Raw genomic sequence first — 25,753 nt, 5'->3', positions numbered from 1 at the left:
GTAGTACAGACATAGCCTCCAAGAATGGGGAGTGCAGAGGAAGAGCTGGCACCATTGTGGACAGTTCAATGTAAATCAACTCAAAGTGCAGCAGCAGTCAGAAAGCAAACCAATGTTAGGATGTGGAAAGAATGGGATAGAAAATAATACTGTGAATATTGATGGCATGTCTTCTCCTGCAATACTCTTTTAATACTGATCAACTATCTTCAAGGGAGATCTAACAGAAATAGACATGTTCAGAAATAGCAACAAAATAATCAGCAATATGAAGAAAAATCCACAAGGAGAGATTGAAAAACATGGAAATGTTTAGAGAGGAGACCTAATACAGGTAGGCAAAATAATGAACTACAGAGAAAGTAATTATAACCAAATTACCACTTCTCACACAGGAACAAGGGGACCTGCAATAAAAACTGAAAAGCAACATGTTTAAATGTGATCAGTCATTTCTTTTTTTTACACAACACATAACTAATCTGTAGTATTCTTTTGCCACGATTCAGAAGAGATCAAGAGCTTAGTATAATTTTAAAAGTATTACCTAGTGATGTGGATAACAAAACCATCCATGTTTGCATTGGTGGGATATAAACAAAGATATAAAAACTATAAACCCTCATACTAATGGGTATAAACCAACTACTGATTACTGGGGACAGGACAAAACTTTTACCTGGCACAGGACACTGTAATTATCTCGTATGGGGTCCTTTTTCTTGTCAGCAACATTGAGCACTCGATACTTTTTTTTTTTAATTTCTCAAATTCAGGACCATCTGATTTTGCACACAGCAGCCTATGGGGCTGTATTATTAATGATTAATAATAATTTACATTAGAGTAGCACTTAGAGATGCTAATCAAGGATCAGACCATCATTCTGCTAAGCACTGTACAGATGAATAAACTCATTCCCTGCCTCAGAGAACTTAGTCTAGGTGTTAAACTGAATTCAACAGATGGGTGAAACAAATTGGTGTGGGGGTTTCTGCCTCCCACCACCACCCCTATTGTTTGATAGTTGACTCGTGTTTTGTGCTCAGTTAACTGATACACTGTGTGTTGTAGGCACTGTGCTTTTTCTGTTTGTCCAGTGCTTAGCACAAGCAGGCTCACTACTGACTGAGCCTTTATGTACAATCTTATTCTTTCTAATAAAAATGGACTGTTGGCTTGATCAGGTAGGCCAGTTCCTGTAGATGTATGATGCAGTATAATACAGCCCCTTCAGACAAGTTTGAAGAAACGGAGGTTGGTAGCATTCTGAGTGATCTCAACCAATGTAAAGGAAGGAAACTCAGCATGGCCTGTCTTACAGCTCCTACTACCAACTGATTTGCCCAAAAGGTGACAATGAATTATCATCAAATAGGAGAGAGACAAACTTCAGCTGGTGTCGCTGGAGCCTTGCCAATAGGTCCTGAGCTGTCGTGCTCTCTGGTCCCTCCTGTGATACTAGTGTCAGTGGTGGGGGGCCCTGAGCGGAAAAGAGAGCATGCTCTGGCTGTTTCCTGCAGTGACTGGTGGGCTGCTCTAGTCCCAAGAGGGTGCAGAGGCAGCCAACTAGAGGGAGTAGTCCCCTGCTAGACAGGGCTGAAATTGGAGTGAGTGCTGGGACTTCTGGCCTAGGATGGTCACTGGCTGAGGTACAAAAAGCAGGACATCCCTGAGTGGGGGAAGAGGAACATGCAGAGGGGGGAGCTGGGCCCTGCTGAGCACCAGTAGCCACCACCAAGATGAGGAGCAGGGACATGCTGCTGCTCTGAGCTTTTTTTTGCTGCACTCGGTGGCTGAGCCGGTGAAAGCAGCAGCTGCTAGGGAGCCACAGAGTAACCAGGAGGGAGAAGGAGGATTTTCCCCTCCCCAAGTAGCTCAACATGTGACTCTGCTGACAAAACCCAGAACTATTAGGCAATGTCTACACTAGGAAACTATTCTGAAATAACTAAATTCAAAATAATAATTCCCAAAATAACAAAATTGAGAGCGTGTGCCTGCTACAGGGGAGTCTCAAACTAAGTCTGAGGCAGGCTCTGTTATTGTAGATACATTACTTTGACTTGGGGTATGTCTACATTGCAATGCTATTTTGGGATACTGGAGCATCCCAAAATAGCTATCCTGCGTCTTCACTGGAAGCCTGTTATTTCAGTCTCACTGTCCCAATGTCCCTGTAAACCTCATGAGGAGTAAGGGACATTTCAGAATAGTACTTTATTTCCAAATTTGGCTCTGTGTAGACAGTGCCAAATGATGAAATAAGCTATTCTGAAATCGCATTGAAAGGAGATATGCAATTTGCAACCTGGGGATTACAGTGGATGAGAAGCTGGATATGAGTCAACAACCAGCCCATTATTTTGAAATAATGGGCTTGGTAGCGTGGATGTGCCAGTTGTTATTTTGAAAGAAGGGGGGTTATTTTGAAACAACTCCCTAGTGCAGACCAGGGCTTAATGTCCTGAGAAGACTTGCGGATTTCCCTGGACACCTACCTGAAAAAAGGGACAAAATCCTCGGAAAGCCTGGAGTGGTGGCAGCCAAGTTTTGGCCTCATTGCCAGGCTGGCTCCAGCCATGGATGAACTCACTCAAGGGGAAGAAACTGGAGATGTTGACAACACTATTGACGTGCTAGTAGGTTTAGGTCATGAGACCCCAGATGATAGGCCTCACTGAGCATAGGGTGAGGAGATGGGCAGGTGGCCCTGGTGCACTGGCTATTACAACTGAGCAGTAAGGCAGCAGCCATGTTTCTCTCCTTTTCTGCAGCAAGCAGCTGTGCCCATAGACTGTGGCAGCTGCAGCTCATTGGCTCAAACCACTTGACTGTGCTGTGCCCACACAGAGCAAACTGTCCTGTGTGGCCCGAATAGTTGCTTTGAGGCCCAGATGACCAAGGAACTTGCTGCTCTGACTCTGTGCTCATATGACGTGACGGCCTTCCTGTTTTCTGAGCTTCGGGTGGGGCCGTCCCCATCAATATGCAAACTGTGCAGCTGTATGGGGCACCATGAAATTTGGAGCACCAAATTGACCCAAATTTCATGGTGCCCTAGTAGCTACATGCTGCGTATGGTCTCTGCTGGTCAGCCCCAGCGCCCAGCTGGCCTCCCATCCCCCAGCCCCACTGGCAGCGAGCAGCATCAGCCTGTAGGCTGGAAGACTTGGGAGGAGGGCCAGCTGGAGAGAAGCGGTGCAGCAGAAGAAAAAAGCATCACTTCTCTTGGGACAGGGGCAAGGCTGCCTGCTGCTCCTCCTGAGCCCTTCAGCCTGCAGGCTCATGCTGCTCATGGTTTCTCACCCCTTCTGCCTGTTCCCCTGAGGCTGCAGGTGAGCCTCCCTGCACTACAGTGCTCCTGCGCTCCACCGCTTCTGCCCCTGCAATCCGCACTGCACAGCACCCACCCTGCAGGTGAGGGGTGCAGATGCTGAGCTGTGTAAGGCTCCAGCATTGCTAGAGACGGCCCTGAGTAATTTCCACACCCCCTGCTGCAGGTGACCCTTCTGAAGCCAGGAAGTGAATGTGCAACTATGGCTAGATGGAAGGCCTGAGAGTTAAGGGCAGGGGACTAGACACCCTCCACATGCGGCTGGGCAAGGTGGGGAGGGGGAGCTGACTCCATGGTTCCTGAAGGGGCAGGGCCAATGGTGGAAGGGGCAGGGCTGAGGGCAGCCCAGTCCTCAGTGCCACCCACAGCGCAGCACTCTGGCTCCCGGGCAGCCCAATGCTGCCCAGAGCACAGTGCGAGCCGCTCCCCAACCCATAGCCCGCACTCTGGCAGTGATTTAAAGGGCCCAAGGCTCTTGCTGCTGTTGCTCCTATCCTGGGCCCCAGGGCACCTACCCCTTTGCCTCCCCGCATTGGCCGGCCTGGTCGGGGCAGTGTTTCCTGTCACCGCAGAGCAGAAGAAAGAAGCCTGGCCTCTGCCCCGGCATTGCCAGCTCTTATGAGCAACAGGCCAGACAGCGGGAAACTGGCTTTGGGTCTTTTATCCTTGCAGCCAGTACAGATCAACAACTCACAGCTGCGGTGACATCATCATTGGTTGAAAGGGACTTCTCACCACGCTGGCCAAGGGGAAGAGGGAGGATTGGGGAGCCCTGCTTGCCCAAGCCAGGGATAGGATGTGGAGCTCTCCCTCTGCTTTTCGCAAAGGAGGGGAAACTGTACGGCCCCCTGGACATCACCATGGCACCCCTCCTTCATGATGAGGGCTATTAGATCTCAGGAAGAGGATCGTGTGGGCCATCACTTATTTGTGTTCCCCGGCTGCAACCCCAGCCTGACCCTAAAAGTGTCAGGAACTAGATATGCATTCTTCCCCGGGTCTCTGAAAAAAAGAGTGAGGGGATGAGAATGAAGATGAAAATTGAAATCATTAAAGGACAGTTTCTGGGACCTAATTGCTATGGAATGCTGCAGTTTTCCTAAAAGAGGGCAAGAGCCTCTCTGCCACCAGCAGCACTACATCTGCCATAAGTCCCATCCCAATGGCCTGCTACTTGCTGTAGCTGAGACAGCTCCACTGACACTTCCAGGCCAGGCTCTGATTAGAAGGAGGGTGATATGATGAAGGAACCAACTCAACTGCATGCAGAAAATTCTCTCCAAATTCTCCTCACCCTCGACCCACCGTACCTTCATTAGTAGAGCAGTAGCAATGAGAATAAAGGCACAATGGGAAGAGAGCTAATGGGAATTCAAATTTTGTACCACCCTCTAGGCAGCTCTTTTAGGTTGTGGGAAAGGGATATGTTTCAGACAAGAGAGAGAGAGTCCCAGAAAAGGGCAAGTATGAAATGAGGCACTGAGAGGGAGTTCTTAAGAAATAAAGAGGAAGAAGGGAGATTTTCCTAGGAGAGGAAGATGGGGGGAGCTGAGCAGAAGGAAGGTGGGATTCTGATGAGGGAGACTCAGTGGAAGGGGCATAAGTGACAGCGAATCAGAAGAAACAAAAGAAACACCTAAGAAGAAAACATGGGGGCAGAGGAAGTGGCATGAACAACAGGGAATGGGATACAATGAATGACAAAAACAAAAGAAGAAAAACTGCTGCAGTTCAAAGAAAGGCAAGGAGAGAAAAGTCTTAGAGCACCAATATATAGAAATGCTAGGGAGATGGAAAGATAAAAGAGTTAGGTGAAAAAGCAAGAAAATTGTATTTGTGCCTATACAGTATTCTGTTTATATTTGGCAGGAAGTCTATAACTCTGAGGCTGTGTCTAGACTACATCCCTCTTTTGACAGAGGGATGTAAATTAGACACTTCGAAATTGCAAATGAAGCGGGGATTTAAATATCCTGTGTTTCATTTGCATAATCACGTCAAGGCGCTTTTTCGAAAAAGCACTATTTCGAAAGTGAAACCACAGTTTAGACACGGTTCTTTCAAAAATAGAAGCCTTTTTTGAAAGATCCTGTAAACCCAATTTTTTGAGGAGTACAGGATCTTTCAAAAAAGGCTTCTATTTTCGAAAGAACCATGTCTAGATTGCGGTTTCACTTTCGAAATAGTGCTTTTTTGAAAAAGCACCATGATGCAATTATGCAAATGAAGCGTGGGATATTTAAATCCCTGCTTCATTTGCAATTTTGAAGTGTCTAATTTACATCCCTCTGTCGAAAGAGGGATGTAGTCTAGACACAGCCAAAGTGTGGGAGGAAGGGGATGGGATTACTCTTTAGTATTCATGGCTGTATCGCTAGTTACTTTGGATTCTGCACTTAAATATTTGATGACACAACCTAGAATTCAATGGGCTGCATTCACTACTGTCCGATCATTGGAGCCCTAGCACCCCTGTTTTACTTACCAAACAATCTCTTGACATTTTTTTAAAACTGGCTATTATTTTAGGACCCCAGTACAAGCTGTAAGATTTCAATTGTGCGCAGGCTAAGCTGGTTGTGGCTTAACATTTTAATTCCTCCCTGAATGTAGTTGAATAATATCCTGGTACCACTACATCCAAGAGTTACCATGATCCTCTCTTTATAGACAGCATTGTCTCTGCAGAACAAATCAATCCCACAGCACCTGAAGCTTCCTAGCCTCCTATTTCCAATTGTCCCTAATTTTTCATGTTTGTTCTATGTTTCCCTTGCTTGAATCTAATAGAAATATATAAAAGTTTTGCCATGGTCTAGTTAACCTTCCATTTCTACTACTGTCATAGAAGCATGTATGCATGCTTGCACAGTCACACATGCACACAATGAATGTATATATACTAACACTCACTGCACCACACACTTGATCTCTGACAGGAAAACCAATGGCATAAATCTAATACATAAAATGCGTACAATTCACAAACAGAAGAAGATATGAAATTCAGTGAACAAATTATTTGGTATGAGTGATTTGCCCAATTCTACCACAGGATCAATTTTTGAAGTCAACTCTTTGCCATAATTACTTCTCCAAAAGTGTGTGCATTGACCATAATCTTTAATTTCCATTGCCTTACCTCTTCTGTATTCTCATCTTTTGTACCTGATGTCCTACAGCTTATGAGAGAATACAACATAGTCTAATGCTTAGTTGAATCATAAACACAGCCAATACAAACAATGATTCCGATTACTTTTTAATAAACACTAAGAATGTGTGTAAACCAGCAGTTTTGGGAGAAACTAACTGAGGCCTAATTTAATTCCCAGTTATACTAGTACAAATTGTGAGCAACCTGCACTGCAATCAATGGTGTTATTCCATTGTAGAATTAGGTGAGATCAGAATCTGGCCAAAAGAGTTCACTTTCTTTCTCATTAGAGATATCTTGATTGAAAACTTTAATGACAGTGCTTAGTGGCTTCTCTGGATGAGATCAGAGTTTCACCTTTCTGACACCTGGCCCTACAGAGCACTTGTTCTGCTTAGCTCTTGTGTGCCATGCTCAGCCAAAATATGTTTTTTGGGCCAAGTTAGCTGGCAGCTCAGTTTCGTGTAATTGAAAGTAATTCTGATTTCTGCAGTGCGGTGTAATTGCCTAAAAAAATGTTATTTGATGATTAAGATTCTGGAGTGAATTGTGTTCTTTGGGTTCTTGCACCGTTCCTCCATCAGGGACTTGGTTTCAGCGGTGTGCAGCTGCTGGAGTTGATTTACAGTGCTGCGGCTGTGGCTAGTCATAAATAAATCCTCTTATATAGTTGTTATGAACACCTGTTAGATCATCTGTCAGCAAAGCGCTGTTCACATTTATCATGGTGCGGTAGTTATTTTACCTCAATCCATTTCCAACTGACTCGGCCTCCATCACTGGATTACTATTACCACGCCATAATCGCTCGTTTCCACTCCATGTTACAACTTGCAGATAAAAGATTTCACTACTTGGCCAAATTTCATAAATAAAGGAGCAGTTCAGTGCAGTAAAAGTTTATTTTTGTCATCATTTGTCACCCCATTATTCTATAAATCAAATGGAATAGCAGTATTGCCAGCTCAGGCGTTGCTGTCAGCTCTAGGCATGGAAATGGTCCGTTTCTTCTTTTTAGATGAGATGACATGTCTTTCAGACTTAACTGGCTTATGGCTTTGTTTCACCCATTTTATTTTATTGCTCCTTCAGAAAAATCCTTGGGGATGGAAGAGACTAAAGGAGTGAAATGGAATCAGAAAACACAGTAAAACATGCTGCTTTAGCTGTGTTATGTACTTTCTCTTCTCCACAATCATTATTTCACAAAAATAATGGAGCTTGATGTAAACAGTCCCTCAATGTTTTCTGTGGTTTTGTACAGATTTTATAGTTCAGATCAGAATCCTGCAACTGAAAGGCCTCCGTGGGGAGGAAAGACTTTGAAATCTTTTTAATGGGCCTGGTTCTAAATTGACTCTCTCTCTTTTTAAAGTGGTTTTTTTTTTAAATCTCTATAAATAACTTGCATTTTGTTTTTTGAAGCTTCAAATAATGCTGTGCTGTGCAGCTCTGTGTAACTGTGCCAAACACCTGCAGAATATTTTCCCTTCCCTATGCTCCCCAAAATTCTGTTTTTTAATCATGCCTTTTTAAACTTGAAATATAAAATTTGCTCCTGGGCTGTGCCTTTATTTTTTATCCTTAGTCCATTTCAGATGCTTATGGTTGGGGGTGATGTATTAATATGTTGGGAGCTGGATCCCAAACTAAATTTTAAAGTATTATCCATGGTTTAAAGGAGAGAGAGATAAGATGATGATAAAGGGATGGGGTAATAGAAAAGGGTTTATAGTTGATATTATACTTCTGAGTTGGTTCTAATTCAAGTTATATTCTTCATAGTCATTATGTAGCTCATAAATTCAATAAAGTGTTTTACTATTACTATAAAAATGACAGGAGGGGGGTTTTACGTTGTAAGTTTCGTTAGTTGCTCTTCCTGTTTTATGCTGAAGTTCTCAGGCCATTATGTCATTAAACTCCTTGGAGTCTGAAGGGCTCAGGCCCCTCCATTACTTATCTCTGTCATGGTGTATTCTCTGGGGCAAATGTTTACGTGGCTGCTTTGTTTCGGTGTCACTTTCCTTATGAATGATTCATCCTAATTCTGTTTTAGTTTTGGTTTTGAGATATAAGCAGGCATCTTTGTGCTGTCCTTGCAGTAGTGGTGAAGTTTTCCATCAGGTTTGGCCCCATTGCTGATTCCTTGGACATCAGCTCTCCTCTCTGATGAACTTAGAATCCCAGACCAGTGGGCTAACCCCACCTCTGAACTGGCTTCAGGAAGGCTGCAGGAGAGGAACACTGGGAAATGCTGCTCTTTCCAAACAAGTAATCTTGCCACATTCTCCCCCCACAGCTTTGTTGTGGGAAAAAAAAGCTCATCCAGCCTTGAGAGTCTTGTTCTCTATAGCTGCGTCTTTGTTAGCATTTCTCCAGCCCTGTGTCCTTATTGGGAAAGTTGCTAAAAGGGAATAGTTTTTTGTTGTTTTAGGCACCATGTGATTTCTGATGTCCTCGGTTGCATTTTCTATTAAGTTAAGGGAAGAAGCAAGGAATGTCTGACCCTGGAGCCTTTGCTCTCTCCAGATGTTTGCTTTGCGCATGAATAATCCACACAGAAACAGCAACTACTAATTCCCTGGCCAAAGTGCATCAGGGCCCTAATCTAAAGCCTCCCATCCATCCAGCTGTCTGGCATTTGCTATTATAGGGCACCAACAGAGAAATGAGGCTGTGGCTTTATCACTGCACCCTGGGTGACAACTTGATTTTCTGCTTTCACCGCAGGCAGCAGCAGCCCAACATGATGGGGCTGTTAATTTGTGCATTTCATGGTGTCTGTCAGGGGGCTGGGAGAAGAGGGTTTCAGGGGAAGGGAATGGAGCATGTCCCAGCCTCGGAAGCACCTGTCTGCATTGACGGCACAGAGCACTTCTTATTAGCGTGCAGGTCTCTAAATGCAGCCCCAGGATGACAGCCTGGCATTCCCAGCACCCACACAGTGTGACAGGCGCAGGCAGCCGGTCCCATTGTTTGCCCTTGATGAGCATGTCATTAATGGAAATGGAAGAAAGTGAGGGCCACATCAGTATTCAAATAGCCTCCATTCTCTCTGCCATTCATCCGCCTGGCTCAGGCGGCTGCAGATTTCCTTCTGCAGTTCCACTTACACATTTTTACAGATTTATTCCCATTGCATACAAATTCCCTCCATGCTGCTCTGGCCCCATGCGCCTCCCCTCCCTCTTTCTTTCTTCGGTGTCACTTGAGCTGCCAAAAATAAAGTGGAATTTCTCCCCTTCATCCCTGCTTTGTGAATGACAAAAGTCTAATTACCGAATACTTGCTCTTTGCAACCCAGGAAATGGACGTTGCCATTATTTAAGCTTGCCATGTGCAAAGCAGAACTCTTACGTTGTTTGTCTGATACCATGGATTGCTGTTTAGTCTGTTCCCAGCTGCCCCAATGAGGTTTGGAAGACTTGTGTCCCTACAATGAATTGGAATGGATTCATTTTAAACAAAATATTACTTTGCAATTCTGAGGAAGAAATCTAGGGAAAATATCCTAAGCAACTTCCCACTCCCCTCCCCTCCACTTCCGCCAGATCCCATGCTGCCCCTCATGCTTGGGAGGAGTTCCCTGTAAGCATGCAGAAAGCTGCATCAGTATCTTCTTCCAGATCTTTCCTTACAACTCTCCTTTGCTATAAAGCCTACAAAAATCTTGACCATGGATAAGCTGCTGATATGCTGATACCAGTGCTGATCAAACTGACCAGTATCATGCCATCCTTGAGCATCTGTCCATCTCCTGCTGCTGTCTCTTGTTTTATATTTACTGTCAGCTCTTTGGAGCAAAGGGCCATCTCTTTGTTCTGTTTTTGAATAGCACCCTAACACAGTGGCGGGAGGTGGAGGGGGGGGGGGCGAGCAGTCTATGACTGGTGCTTACAGGTATTATAGTCATACAAATAATAAAAAAATAGTAGATATTGTGAATGTGCCCCACAAGGCATGTATAGCACATGGGTACATAAGTGCATCCTAAATACACGTTTCTGTGCTTTAAGTTGTGTTAGTTTGTTTCCTTTATAATACAAATGTAGTGTTCAGAGGGGAGGATATTGATATTACCACCAGCACTTAACCCGTATCAACAAATCCATGTAATATAGTCTAAAATCTGAGACTTATTTCACCAATTGGGTCTGAAAGCAGTAAATGATCATTAAAGTTTTCCTATTAAAAATATTACTGATTTACTACTTCACCCTCTAAAGGGTTTGCTTCTGTAACTCTCCTATCCCCAGGTCCGGAGTGGAATTGCACTTCCTCGGGGGAATTCTGCACACAAAAATCAAACATTCTGCACACAAAATTGCAAGATCCTGCATATTTATTTGCCAAAATAACACAATATAATCATGCCAGTTTCCATTATTTTGTTAATTTTTTTTAAACTACAATACAATGGATAGAGAATGGGAGTGAGAAGCCCTGGAGAAAATTCACTACCCCGCTTTCTCTAATAGTAGTGTAGGTAGGTTTGACCCTTTGTTCCTAGCTATTAAACAAATATATGCAGCCATATGCTCAGTATAACATCATAGTCAACTGCTGAATAAGTGAGGGCTGAGGAATCAAACTCACAATTTATACTGAATATTGACCATGTCCAGAAGGGTCAGTAGCAAACAGTTCATAGAGCTCATTTTGAGAGGAAAAATTTTCATTTAAAAAATGTAGACTCTCATCACCAAAGCACCATACATTTCTAAGGTCATATAGTCATTTACATTAAGGCTCCTCTACACGACTCAGCAAATGGAGACTTTAAACTTTTACGTCCATTTTACGTTCCTGGGGGAATTCACTAAGGATGGGGACAGTTCACTAACAACAATGGGAACAACCAAGCAGGCAGGCTTCTACATTATGCACAGAGCCTGCCTCACGCGTACTCCCTGAAGCCTGGCCCCATCACACAGGGCATGCTGTAATAGTGAGCCAGAGGGACACAGTCTCTCTTACTCACTCGCACACTTGCCCCACTCCCTGGCAGTGACTGACATCTCTCCATGAAGGTACTTATGGCCGGCCTTTCTCCCTACCCCCCTTTGCTCCAGGGAGCAAGTGACCACTCTTGTGACTTCGCTCATAAGTAATTTTTCTGCAGGGAAGCAATATGGATTCAGACAATATGGATTCTGAGCCCTTGCGGTGGTACAGAATTGCCCCAGGAGTAAATGGAGATGAGGGGAGGGAATAGTTTCAGATATTCCAAAAAGACAGCTCAAGGCTGTATGGAAAGAGCACAATAAAGCTTTTGCTGTGTGAGACAAAACATTGCATAGCTGAGTTTAGAGGTAGCATGGAACAGTGTATTGCAGAAGTGTGTTAGGACATTGAACTGCAGTTTGGGAAACCTGGTTCTACCATTTACCTGCTGTGTGACCATGGGCAAGTTCTCTCATCCCTCTGGGCTTCTCCTCCCCCCCCCCCCCCATCTAGTCTGGCTTATCTATTTAGGCTGTAAAGTCTAGGAAAGGACGTCTTTTTCTATGTGACAATAGTGGCCTGATCTTAATTCAAGCCTTCAGCTGGTTCTATAACACAAATAACATTATCTAGGAATTCAAAGAGAATCATTTTGAAATTGAGTGGCTGAGAGAAAAAATCCTGGTGTTAATTCCATTGTTTCTAATGATTAATAACTTTAATGTGCTGCATTTTACAGAACTGCCTTCAGCTCAGGCAAACCATTTGAATGACAGAAGAGCTCCATTTTTGAATGGTAGCAATTGAAGGCCAACAATATAATCCCGTATAATGAATACACACTTTCCTCTAAGGTGTATCCAGAAGTGGTAAAAGGATGTTCTGTAAAATGTAAAGCCGGACTCCTACAACTGAGACTGGTATCATGATAAATCTACATCAGGTCTATTTGAAGCCACAACCAGGCCTTCATAGGGAGGGAAATGATTGACCTAGAAGAAAAAGATAATAGTTTTCAAAACCCATGCAAGAAAATAGATCACCCTAAAAATTAAGATTTTTATATCTGTGATATAAATAGAACTATGTGTTACCTGGCAACTCTTACATAATCCATCTCAGAGAGGCAAATACCATTTATACCAGCAGATTACTTGATTGAGTTTATTCAGTACCTATACCGTACTGATACACAATACAGTTTAACTAGAAAATGGATTCAAAGCAATGTGTGATCATTTAGCCCCAATCCAATAGATTTACATGCCTAGATTGGTGCATTTTGCCTAGTTTCACTATCTTCAATGGTAAATATGAGGGCCAGATGGGAAGAGAAATTAAGAGATCAACAAAACAAATTCTAATCCTCACTTTTTTGAGGCCTGTGTCATCTCTGCTTCAGTTCACCCCCTTTTTCATGTTAAAAGTTAACTGCAGCAATAACTACCTGTGTAGCAGGTCTGTTGTGAGGAGGAATTAGGAATGGGATCATCTGAGTCAATGTGATAGTCACTTTTGAAAATGTAACTCATGATGTTTTTCTATAATGAAGAATTAATGAGCTACATTTGCAAAAGTCATTAGCGATTTTAAGTGCCTCTGTTTTCGGCATCCAACTTGAGACATCTGAAGAGGGGCCACAGTTCAGAAAGTGCTGACTAACAGCCCCATGAAAATCAGGTCCCTTTAATAAGGGGGTCCTAAATTGGGCATCAAACTCGAAGCACCCAAAATCATCAGTCACTTTTGACCATGTACTCCTCTGTGTTGGAAAAATAATCTGACTGCAAATGTTATCAATAATATTAGTGCCTCTGATGTTTTATGTGATGTAAATCTGACATCACTAAGCACCTCAGTTATAATGACCCCAGTGTACATGAATTTCTAACCATTGCTAATCAGTTGTTTCAAACTTTGACACTATTTGTTGTGCTGGGATATTTTTTCACAGATAGGAAAAAGTAGAGGAAATAAAACCATGTTTTGTTTGCAAAGTGACTTGGTAAAATGGCATTATGGGATTCCATGCTTGTGGATCAATGACCCAAATCAGGTGTGCTCAGTTTACAAGTAAAAGGTGTGGGCCTTTTTTCTAATGCTCAGTCACCAAAACTGACTTTGGACTCTTAGTCAGGCTGGGTTCTTTCCTTCTTGCATATCATCACCAGTAGTAAAGATTTTGCTTTCTGCTATGCCAACATTTATTAGTGACTTCAGTTACACCTATGCAAGCATATTGCACAATTGCCTTCTGTGAGGATGAACAGGTGTTGGTCATTTGTTTTCAGTGGGAGTGAATAGAATGTAACTGAGGGCAAAATTTTGGCTCTGGCCCTGAAATTTAGTAATAAATTTTGTAAATGATGCCAGAGAGGGAATGAAATGTAGCTCTTTCTCCAATAGCTGTTCTTGCTCTACAAATGCTAAGAGAGGTAAAAAGTAGAAAAATCTATTTTTGTCACTATGGGGAACAGACCTGCCTCTGCACTCAAGCAAAGATAATGTCTTGTGAATAAGAAGGTATAACTTTTCTGTGTATTGTACTGCCTGTTAAAAGGGCAAAGACCATGTATTTTACCATTTGAAGAAGATACTACCCCCTTTCAGCCTTAACAATTGTAGCACAAGTATCCGATTCTGTGATAATAGACCTGTCACAACTATACTGAGTGTGTCACTATAGGAGTAGCACAGCCATGTTCTCAGCCACAGAATTCAAAAGTATACAATCAGATGATAGACTAATGTTCCCTCCAGGGTTGGAGTATGTCCCTTCCTCCCCCAAAGGTTGTTCTCCTGAGGTACCATTTCCCTTTCCATCACCACTACAGATGCCTGGACGCAACTTAGAGGACCAGCTGTGCATCACCTGAAGACCAATCACATTTCCACATTGAAATCTCCTTTGCATTTGGGGCTGTATTTACTCATTTGGGTTTCCTTCCCAGCAGTTACTCTAAACCTCTTTCTCCTTGTGAACCTGATTTACAAATAATAAGGTCAGATAAAATTCACAGGGTTTTTTGTCAAATAGAAGTAGAGAGATAACCATGTTAGTCTGATCTTGCTAAAACCAAAAGAAAAACTATGTAGCACTTTAAAGACTAACAAGATGGTTTAATAGGTGATGAGCTTTCATGGGCCAGACCCACTTCCTAAGATGATTCCTCAGGGTTTTTTGTCTCTGTCTGTTCTTGTGGATTTCTCTGTGGAAGGAAATAATTTTAGGTCTGTAGCACCAGAAATAAACATTCTCACCTCTCTTCCTAAAATCACCCTAAATAAACCATCACTATAAGGAATATTTGAAACCTCACTGATCTTTCACCATTTGTGCTTAGATTTTTTACTTCACTCTGTTTGGACAATGAAAACAGAAAAGTAACTTTCACTTTTTGGTTTCCCCTTTCCTTTTTCCTTCTCGGGTTGGATTCCATGGTGTCATACTTACTGTCAAACTCACACTGGCCTGTCTTGTGTTTGTAGCACACTCAATCATTTGTGGTAAGTAGGTGCCAATAAGAAATTTAAAGGATTTTACATTATATTTCTCAGTAAGAATCTGCTCTCTATCATTTGGTTAGTTGCTGCTGTGAGGTTAAATGTCCTTCTTCCCATAATACATCTACCATGCTCCCTATCATTTAGGCCTGTTAGCTCAGAAGAGGAATTTTATATTGGATCACACCAATGGTCTAGCTAGTCCATATTGCGTCTGACATTTGCCATCGCTAGATGTTCAAAGAAGGTGTAAAACTCACATAATGGACGATTAAGCAATAACATTAACTCAGCTACTATCTCTACTGTCCCTCTCCCCGGCCTCATACACACATTGAAACTATTGCTTAATTCTGTCAATTCTTGCTCTAAATTGCTTCCACATTGTACCCTTTCCTCACTGCACCTTCTCTTAAAACACATATTCATCGCTTTTAACTACTGCTACTTCATCTTCACACGTTTCCTCCCAATGCATGATGCAGTATTTGCATTTAAATATTAAAAGGATATTTTTGGTTTCACATAAAAAAAAGTGTTCATGTAGAAAGAATCATGAAAACATTTATATTCAAGCTCAGTTTTGTAAAATAATATTTTTAATAAGGCTAAAACTTGGGGACTAAATTTTCAGTGTCCTTTTTTTTAAAACTTGGCTTGTATATTCTCCTCTAAGAGTTCACCCTTACCTTCAATATTCATAATGCGTGGAGCACGTTCATCCATCTTCTCTTCCAATTTTTTCTTCTAGAGTTTTAATAGCTGTAAGCACAGTTTTCAAGGAAGTCTCAGTTCATTGCTCAGCTTCTGAAGGCGACTCCTCTGACTGAATTGCAGAGTCCAAGGAAAAAAAGAAACGCTGCTGAGGGCAAAATCCTATTAGCAGCCTTCTTAGTAGAAATGTGGCATTTCCAGCCCTGTACTGCAGGGAATAACACAAGACAGTAAGGAATAATATTATTGCTTCTGGCAATGGCATCTGGTTTTGTTGCCATACCATAGTGTGTCACTATGTGTAGTTACATGATAGAAAAGTGATGCTGTCATTCTATTTGCTCTGGACTCTGTCTTTACATGCAAAGGAACTCCCTGCCCGATGGTCTGTCAGCTATGAGGCAACTGCCATGTTGTGTTGCAATTCAGCTGCAGAGTGAGTCACCATGGGCTCTCTCAGGCTCTCTTTTTGTTTTCTGTTAGTTGAAACAAATGTCATCTAGACTGAAAATATATGGTTGTGTGTGGGAAAGGCAGATCAGTCGTCAGGGGGCATTCTGATATTGTTGGAGCCCAGAAATGACAATGAAAAGCAGTTGATTCTAGGAGAATAGGTTAGAAAGTATAAAAGTTTTGAAAACAGTAAAAGTTTTGGTGAAACAGATGAAAACCAGATGAGAAGGCCTACCCTTTCTTTTTAAAGAGTACAGCAGAAGACACAACATGACTCTCTGCATTCAGAGCAGACAGTTGGATTTATATCCTATTTTGCTTTTGGGGGAATAGGGTTACAAGATGCAGATCTAGCTGCTCTTCTTTCTGAGAAAAAACCAAGAGTATCAGGAGGGCCACCAAGAGTTCATCTCTTCCACTGAGCCCTGCCACACCCCTGTCCCAGAAAAGGGCAGTAGATAGGTCCTCCAAGCTGCCTCAGAGGGGCTGTGAGAGAAGCTGTCGAACACGGCTAAGCGGAAGAGATGAACTCTTGGTGGCCCAGCTGGAGAATAAGGGCCAGAAAGGCCTGGAGAGGCAAAGATTTCTATGGAGGAAGACCTGGGGGAAAAGGCTGCTTGAAGAATAGGAACAATTCGAGGGAGCCCAGAAGGGGCTAAGAGACCTTTTGGACCAGGGTACTAAGATAGACCCTGCAAGCAGATGGAGGAATGAGTCCAGGCATAGGGCTGCAGATAAAGGGACTGTATGGAAGGTGCTGAGGTAACCCTCCACCCTGTAGGACTTACAGCTCAGAAGGGTGTAGTTATTCAGGAGGTGGTTGGGATTTACTGCCGAGGTGTCCTCACAGGTCTCTGACTCCGTTGATGATGATAACCAAAAGGCGGCTTGCGTGTGCTCAGTGATGTGTGCTGTGAAGACTTGTGCACTTAGTCTCCACAGCAGACCCCAAGAGAGCCCCCAAAGACCACAAACCAGATAAGGATTGAACCAGATAAGGATGCCAGGCCAGGTTTATTGTTAAGTGAAGTACAGTAATAGTTGTCAGTAGACTTTATTGAACCACTACACATATGCACTTGCCACAATGGAATGACTCAGTCAGTGGGAAATTTCCACTACCCCACAGGTCATACAAAGACTGTCCCCCCCAAGACACCACCTTCTATACAGGTACAAACAAATCACACCTCACTGCTGATGTATCAGGTTGCCATCATCTGATGCTGTCAGGTTACCGCCCTCTGACGCTACTTAGATATCACCCATCACCCTGTACCTCGTGGTTTGATTAGATCATCTTTATCCATCATGCTGTCATTTTAGACCCTTTCTTGAACCTGGGTCTGTATCTGTGGGGAGTGAGTACCAAGGTTTTTTTTTTTTTTTTTAAATGAGCTGGTGGTACCATGTGATTTCAACTTATGACCAGTACCAATTATTGCTCTGCAGTCAGCACCTAGCACCAATTAGTGTTTTGTACTCTCAGCCCTGTTCATGCCAAGTTCTGTGAGCAAGGGCCTGGTTGATTTCTACTGAACATGTAGTTTACTTTTCATGCCATAGAATAGATCTGAAATACATGGGAATGTTAGTAAGAGGCTTGTCTTTATTTCAAGTCTCCATGCAGCTGTCATGGGGCAAGGCTTCAGCAGCTATTGTTTTTAGTAGTAACATGTAGCATAGTCAACAATTTTGCAGTCCCTTCCTGGACTAAATAATTCAGGCCAGTACTTTAGGAGAACTGGTGAGTTGAAAATCTATTTAATTACCATTGGAGCTGGAGAGCCACAGGACTACATGGCCTTGTCTACTGTGATGGCCTCAGTGAAGAATCCCCTTTATCATAGTAATTGGAAAAGAGATTTGTCTTCTCTTGCTTGCTGGACATTTATATTATCTGCATTGCTAATTGTTTGAATGTTGCTAGGATTTCTGCTCTCCACAGACACTGACTTTCATTACTCCCCCTTGGGCAGTCTGTCCCGGGTCCCAGCAATTCAAAAGGGCCCAGGACTCCCGTTTGCTGCTGCCGCTACTTGAAATCACAGTGGGAGCCCTGCATAGCCCTGAAATCACAATGGGAGCCCTGAATAGTCCCAGCCCCTCCTCTTCTATCCAAAGCCTCACCCATTCCAGGGCGAGGAACGAGCTCCTACCCCCATCTTGACCAGGTGCCTGGTTGGCCTGGCAAGGCTGTTGGCCTCACTGCTCATGGATACTGCACTCAATTCTGCTCTAGCCTGAAGCTGAACATCCACTCTTCCCCTTTCCCCCAAAGCCCCACTGTTGCTCTCCCTCTTATTGCCCCTGCTTTTCCCCTTTCCGATAGCACCTCCCACCTGCTACCAAACAGCTGATTGGCTGATGGGTGCTATGCACCCACTTTTTTTTCTGTGGGTGCTCCAGCCCCAGAGCACCCCGGAGTCAGTGCCTGTACCATCCTCTATTTCTGTTCTGAATGACAATCTGATCTCAGAAGGTCATCAAGGGTGCAGAACAAAGACAAGGAAGCCACCACCTTAAACAGTGCTTACTAGAGAAAAGCTATTCACTCCTCCAAAACATCCCCTCATATTGTTCAAGGCTTGTTGTGCAGCAATCTCTCATTTCTCCATTAATTACTGGTGAAAATACACACAACTAGAAAAACAGCAAATGTAAGCAGTGAATTAATTTATTTTTCATAAATAGGGAATGCCTCATCAGTGGCAAAGCAAAAGCTTGAAGTGTCTCTTCATGTTCCAATTTTTGTTCTTAAGCTGCCTGTTTGGTTGCTTCCTCTTCCTTTCTATTTAAACCCACCACAATTGATTTATTATGACATTAAAAAAATATTGTGGTGAGGGGAGAAAGTACTTTTGAGAGACATTCAAGTTCTGCTGTTGGAAGAGGGGGGAGAGGAAATCAGGACTACAGGAGTCTAATTGATTGTGTTATAGAATAAAATTAGCTGGAGCCAAAGAGCAGCAAAATGCACTCACCTTTTATTGTAAACGTTTTGGAGCTGTGCTAAATGGAAGGAAAAAAATCAGCTCTTTACCAATGGCACAGGGCATTATTAGAAAATAAAAAATAATTAGTTGTAGAAAGTGTTTTGCCTGGATTCCAGAAATGGTGGCTCTAATGAGGCCTACGCTTCACAAATGCTTCTTTACCTCTCCCTCTCCCTCCCAAAAGCAGCACTCCTTCTCAAATAGGTTTTAATAGATTTTTACTTCCTTTCTGCCCTTTGTTTTCAAACACATAGCTAGGTGCCCTAGAGTGGGTGCATTAAATTTTAGCAAGATTTAGACCTGTTCCTTTTCTGTGCTGTACTAACAAATATACAGTTCCCTATCTGCCCCCAGCAGAAGTAGTCAGTTGTGTTCAGATCAGATCCGAGACCTGTTTTTTCCTCTTGTGCTCTGCATTATTAAAAAGGATTTTAATTAGCCAAGAGACACTGTTCCCATTGCCCATGAAATGCTACTGGAATTTTAATTTCTTAACCACACCTAAAAGTAATTAACTCATGAGAAACTATGTTTAAAGGGTCACCGTCAAGTGGATTAGGATTATGACCTCCCACAATACTGGAACAAGCTGATGGGTTTGGTGGTTTTGGATTATAAATGATATTTTGTTTTTAAATATGCCCTGCAAAGGAGAAAGCAATACCCTTGTGCCTTTTTGATGCCTCTATTTTATGAATTATGGAGGGCTAAAAAATTCTGCTTCTTTTTTCATCTGAAATTCAGGCCATGTCTCTAACCATTTTTCCTAAAAAAAAAAAACCACTGGCTCACTGGAGAAGTAAAGGAGTATAACCTTAAAAGGCATCAAAGAAGTGAAATCTAGGCAATTGAAAGGGTGCTAGTATATTCCTACAATTACAAGACTTGACATGCCTGAGATTCCTAAGGTGTAAATCAAGACATTTAATTTCCTCTTTGTATTCTGGAGAGAAACAAAAAAGGCCACAATCCTTTTTTCCCCCAATTTCTTTTCAGGTCACCCTTTAATCCCCAGACTCCCCTGCTACGATGCAGTGATGAAAATAGCTATCTGTACAAACCTAGTCTCAACTAATGTTTGGAAGAAAAGAATAGGGAGGAATTTATATTAAAAGATTTTTTCCTAGGCTAATGCTTTGTCAACTTCTGTCTGAGGCATAGTTTGCTGAGCTACATGCTACTGAGAAATTGGAATTATAAGTAGGATTTTGACACTACCACTGTCTCTAGTAACTTTATGTGTGTGTACGTGTGAGAGAGATGGTTTAGGAATGTATGCTCCTTTGTAATACATTTTTAGATGCTGAAAATATTTTGGTACCAGTTTTGTATTTCTATTTGGCAAACATCAGTTCTTTTCTCTCTCCTGAATGAAGGAAAATTAAGTTGTCTGCTTGCTTGTTTTTTTAAAAACCGCTTCGACAAGTCTATATCTGATAGTGCCAAATTATTTTGCTTGTATGTCAGCACAGCTCTGGGACTAGCGTTTAATTATTGCTCCACTGCCAATAGAAGGAACACAATGTATTGTTCTGTGGGCCTCACTTAAAAAAAAAAAATCTCAATGATGAAAAGAGTAGATGAGAGAGAGATTCAGTGCGGAGGATGGATTGTTCAAGAGACTGATAAGTAATGGCCTTTTGCTGCTAGGTCATCTGTTGAAGTCCCGCCCAGTTCTGGAGTGATAGATCACTATTACCATGTGATGGCTGTTTGGTGACCTGTTTGAAATAGTTCAGAGAGTCATTTCAATTTCTAATGGACAGGTCTCCCATGCAATAAGAAGCACCGTAATTGTGGTGGTTGAGCACATAGGTTTTGTGACTGAAAAGGCATGAGTACTGACTGACCTAGACATGGATAACTTCCTGATCAGACCTGATGCCAACTTGCAGGTCTTGTAGTGAAGCTTGTGCTGTTGTTACATGTGCTCTGCTGATTCTGGGAATAAAAATAAAACTTCAGTCTTCAGGGTTGTCAATTTAGCACCTTTCATAAGCACTGAAGATATACAGCCATGAGCACAAACTTAAACTAAGAAGGCTTTCCATCTCAGACTGAGAAGGTCAAGGCAGCTTAAATTTTGGAAGCCAAATCTTGAACCTGCCTGACTGGACACTCCCTAAATAAAGCATTTTGTGAATAATAGTACAAAGTAGTCTTGTTTTAGTGTATGTGCAACATGCCACAGGTGGCAGATGACCAGGATTCATCCCAGAATTTGGTCCGCTAGTTGGATCATTAGCTTCCCTGGACTGGGTCACATACTGGCAGGGAGTACAATGTGAATGCTTATCCATGGCCTCCAAAATGTATTCTGACTACAGAGATGGATCTGACTTTGCTAGAAAATATTAAATACAACTTTAAACAAATAAAGGGATACACTGATGCAGTCCTATGTGAAATATCTTTGATGGGCATCATAAGAATACCATGCCCACTTCTAGTAGAGCTAATAAAGCCCCTAATAAACGGCTCTTCTACAGAAGTGGGACTTTATTAATTACCTTTCTTGGTTCCTAATTTAAGTGATTCCCTATCCCTTGAACTTTATGGTCCCCGCGCCCTCGATCTATTGCATTGGAACACTCACCCATTTCCACAAACAGGAAACCATGAAGACGTGTCTGCATTTTAAGTGACAAAATCTCCACCGCATGACACAAGCGTCCTTCAACTGCAAATCACCTTTTCCACTAATGATACCAGCCAGTCTTGATGTCCCTTTCACATCCTTCTCTCACTCCCTCCCCTATACCTTCTTTCACCTTCTTGTGTTATGCATGAGGATCCTTTCCATATCCCGATCAGAAAACCACCAATCTTACCTCATTCAAATCTCTCCTATGAGCTAGTGATGTGTTGACAACAGGCAAGGAGTTTGCATGCATACATACAGACATACACACCTACAAGCCAAAATAGTTGTCAATCCATGAGGACAAGTTTGTACAGAGCCTAACCTCATATTGGTCCCCATCCTGATGGAGGCATTTGGTACTATCCTAAAATAAACATTGATGATTGTACATATGCAGAAAGTAAATAATTCTGTAGCCGTTTGATTGTAGACCCTGTTCTACTGTGCTCCCTGCCCTCACAATTTTGTTTGTTAGCATCACTTATGCAATCTTTAAAATAGAGATTTTTAAACTCTTTGAGAGAGAGACCTTTTACATGTTCTACAAAGCTATTATTTACTTGGGGATTGTAAAAATAATAATTTAGAAGTGCTAAACATTAGAATTGTTCAGGATGTGAATCTTCTTATACTATATTTCACATACAGCTTGATTACACTTTAAATTGGGAATCAAACACATTTGTACCCATGTAGATCAAATGGCAAGATTGGAGTCTTAGGTTGTCAGCTCTTCCTGTGTGTTTCTACATCGCCTAACATAATGGAGTCCTTGATCTTAGGGCCTTTAGTAGTCATAACAGTATAGCTGGAAAATGCAGGGGCCCATCTTCCATATTTGTGGATGGAGCAGAGGCTAGGAGGGTAGACCTATGACAGGCTAACCCTGAAAGAAAGGCTTAACAAGAAAAAGAAACAGCCCCATGTCCTTTTATTCTGTTTATTATCTTTTGACTTTGAATGATTATATGTAGTCATCTTAACCAAAACTTGTTATGGAAAACATTCTATAGCTGAATCATCTGAATAATAGATAAAACACATAAACATCCAGTCCCAGTGCTGAATCACTTAACACTGAATGTCAGCAGAACATTTGTTTGTATGTAGCTAGTAAGTGCCCAAAGGATAACTGTGCCAAAAGGAAAATATATTTTCTATTTTTAGAATCAGTATTGGAAAACAGCTATATCTGTAAATACTTCAATTCACTGTCCAATGAAAAAAATGTCCTGGATCCTGGTTTAGTTTTGTAAGACGGAAATTGTTGTTAATGATTGTATACAAAAATATACTTTTTATTATGTCCCAATAATTGAATATATTGCAAAACAACCAATCAACTAACCAGTTAGCAAAAGCAAAATAATCATTTTTAGAACATTCTGTCTCCATTCTGAGGGTGTGGAAGGAACATATTATGAGCCTCATCTCCAATGGGAAACATGTATTTCTTATATAAATGCATATTATTTAGATCAATTGATTAATCTATTAAACATCAATCAACGAAGCATCTGTCTGTCCACTTATTCATCTGGAGTGAGGGAAGGGGGAAAATACATAATTGTGTCCATAAGAGAATCACACTTTTAGCCCAATTACTGACACCATGAATGAAATATGAAGGTTTTTATTATTCAAAAGCAACGTAAATATTATTTTTCTCTATCCATCATTTATGCTACAAAACAGTTTAAGAGCTGAAACTCATGTTTAAATTTATATATTCTGTCAAATGTGTCCATTTTGAATGCAGGTGTATTTTTAATGTCATTGTGCAATTGGAAAGCTACATTACAAATGATTGAGGGACCAGCAAGATAAACAGCTGCCAGAATCATGTTGCCTATTATGACATATAGTATCCCAATGTAGTAATAAGATTTTGAACTAAAATTTGCTTTCATTGTAGAGTTGGAATAGCAACTAGACATAGAGACAATATTGCATTGTCTCTAGCTCTCTAAAATAAACACACTCAGTCTACAGTGTAGTGATGGGGTGTGATGGTGGTAGGATAATCAAAGAAATGTTTGGTTAGTCCAGAATCTCTTTGTTAATGTTATAATCAAGAACATGGAGACAGTCTAGAAAGGATTACTTATCTTGGAGAATAAACTAATAACTCTACCTAATGGTTGCTCTTAGGAGGAAAAAATAATTCTGTATAGAGAGAGCTAGAGATTTTATTTGTAAGATCACTGAAGTACAGTTTTAAGGTCTGCAAAGCATATTCCAGTTTCTGCCTGCTAATGAATCAAGCCTTGGGATGAGGACATTATTTGCTACAGAAGATTATTTAGGTTTTACGATGTGGAGTTAGGGTCCAGATGAAAACCTGGAGATTTACATTTTTATCCTACATTGACCTTTTGGCTTCATTCCTTAATTAAGCAAGGCATGGTAAAGAAAGTGATTATTATGAGGCGGCCACATCCCAAGGGCGTTATGAGGTATCAGACACAGTTAAACTATCTCAAGACAACCATGTTCTCTAGAGTTACTTTATTGCTATTATAAAAAATCTTTATTATGGGGGAAAATATGTATTTTTATGCTAGAAGAAGATGAAGATGACAGTTTAGGCTGCTGAATGGTAGTTTCAGTTGAGCTTTGTGCCCACAGAGATTGTAAAACATCTAAGACTGGGCGTCCTCTTGATTGGCTTCTCAGGTTTCTAAAGGGGTAGATTAATCTTCGTAAAATTCATAGTTGGAACATTCTGCCATTAACTGGCACTTTCCTGTTATCAAGATACTTTATGAAACTGAAAAAGTCCTATTATACTTGCTAAAAAGGCAACTTTGGGGGTGTGATTCCAATGAAACCATTATCTCTCTGGAGTCTATATATTCTTGACTGTGCCCTGCACTTGACAAAGCTCCAAGAGAAAAATCTTCGATAATCTGTATCATTTTTTCCTTGTTCAAGGGCCTAATGCTGTGGGATGCATAGTCACATAAATTTCCTTTGTCTTCTATTGGAATTGAGGGCATCTACCATTTGCCTAGACTGAGCCTTACCTCCTCATGGTTTTAGGAAAGTCTTTAATTTTTCATGCATAATATCTGCCTTTATCTTTGTAATAAATCATGCTGACAATTCAGTATAGTGCCCAACTAGCTGGCTGGAAGCTTCTGAACTTTTGAGGGATGAAATATGCATGTGTAGTGTTTTGGTTTCTGTTGATTTGACTCTTGTGATGTCTTTTGGTGCTGTTGCTTTCTGGGAACCTACTCTTCTTACACTGCTGATCATATATAATGTGTATATATTTTCTCAGCTTAATATGAAGTCCAACTTTGAAAAGTTATTCTCTGAAAATTACGCTGGGGGAGCTCCATGATTATTTTTTTAAATTACTCCAGATCATGAAATACTTTACAGTAATAAACGAGTGTGAATGTAGGATGGACCAAAAGAAAAGATACAAAGTAGATTTCATTGTTCAACATATAAAGAGATGTTCTAAACAGAGTGTTTAAGTCTATGAAAAATACCTTGCCAGTAACATAAACTAGCATAGAAGCTACCAAGGTTCACATGCAGCTTTTATTGATAGTTGGCTGGTAAGAAACAGAATGATCTCCAGCCTTCAATGTTTGTTGCATATCCTGCCCTCTCTCCTAAATGTCTTCATTTGTGTTTATTAATTCATTGTATTAGTTTTTGGTGTTTGTTTTTAGTTAGTAGTTTATTTGCATTTTACTTCTTTAAAAGATAGATATAACAGTAGTCATTGTTTTTTATACCTATCATATGACAAAGGTATTAATCTTTTGTAATCCTGATGCATGTCTGGTGATTGGGCCATAATGCAGGCCAGAAGCTTAATAGCATTCCCATGTTTTGCATATTTATTACCTCATAGGTTTAACTAGAATTGTAATCAGGTATTGTGTTGCATAAGATGTATTCTTTGTCTAGGACCCTGATCGATTGTTCTAAACTAAGCAAAACTTAGGTTTGGCTAATATGCAAAGAGAAAGCTTCTAAGG

The 25,753-nt window shown here is 41.4% G+C and overlaps 1 long non-coding RNA gene across 1 annotated transcript in view; it reads right to left on the bottom strand.

Annotated features, from left to right (window-relative positions):
• The window catches only part of LOC112545126 (uncharacterized), a 108,974-nt gene that overhangs the window by 57,867 nt on the left and 25,354 nt on the right, over positions 1 to 25,753 (bottom strand). The window contains exon 2 of the long non-coding RNA XR_012904864.1: positions 15,635 to 15,867. This is a non-coding gene — a long non-coding RNA (uncharacterized LOC112545126). The remainder of the gene's footprint in view (positions 1 to 15,634; positions 15,868 to 25,753) is intronic.

The sequence above is a fragment of the Pelodiscus sinensis genome, chromosome 6 (assembly GCF_049634645.1).
Source record: "Pelodiscus sinensis isolate JC-2024 chromosome 6, ASM4963464v1, whole genome shotgun sequence".
In the NCBI taxonomy this organism is placed as follows: domain Eukaryota; kingdom Metazoa; phylum Chordata; order Testudines; family Trionychidae; genus Pelodiscus; species Pelodiscus sinensis.
This window is presented reverse-complemented; position numbering and strand designations above follow the sequence as displayed.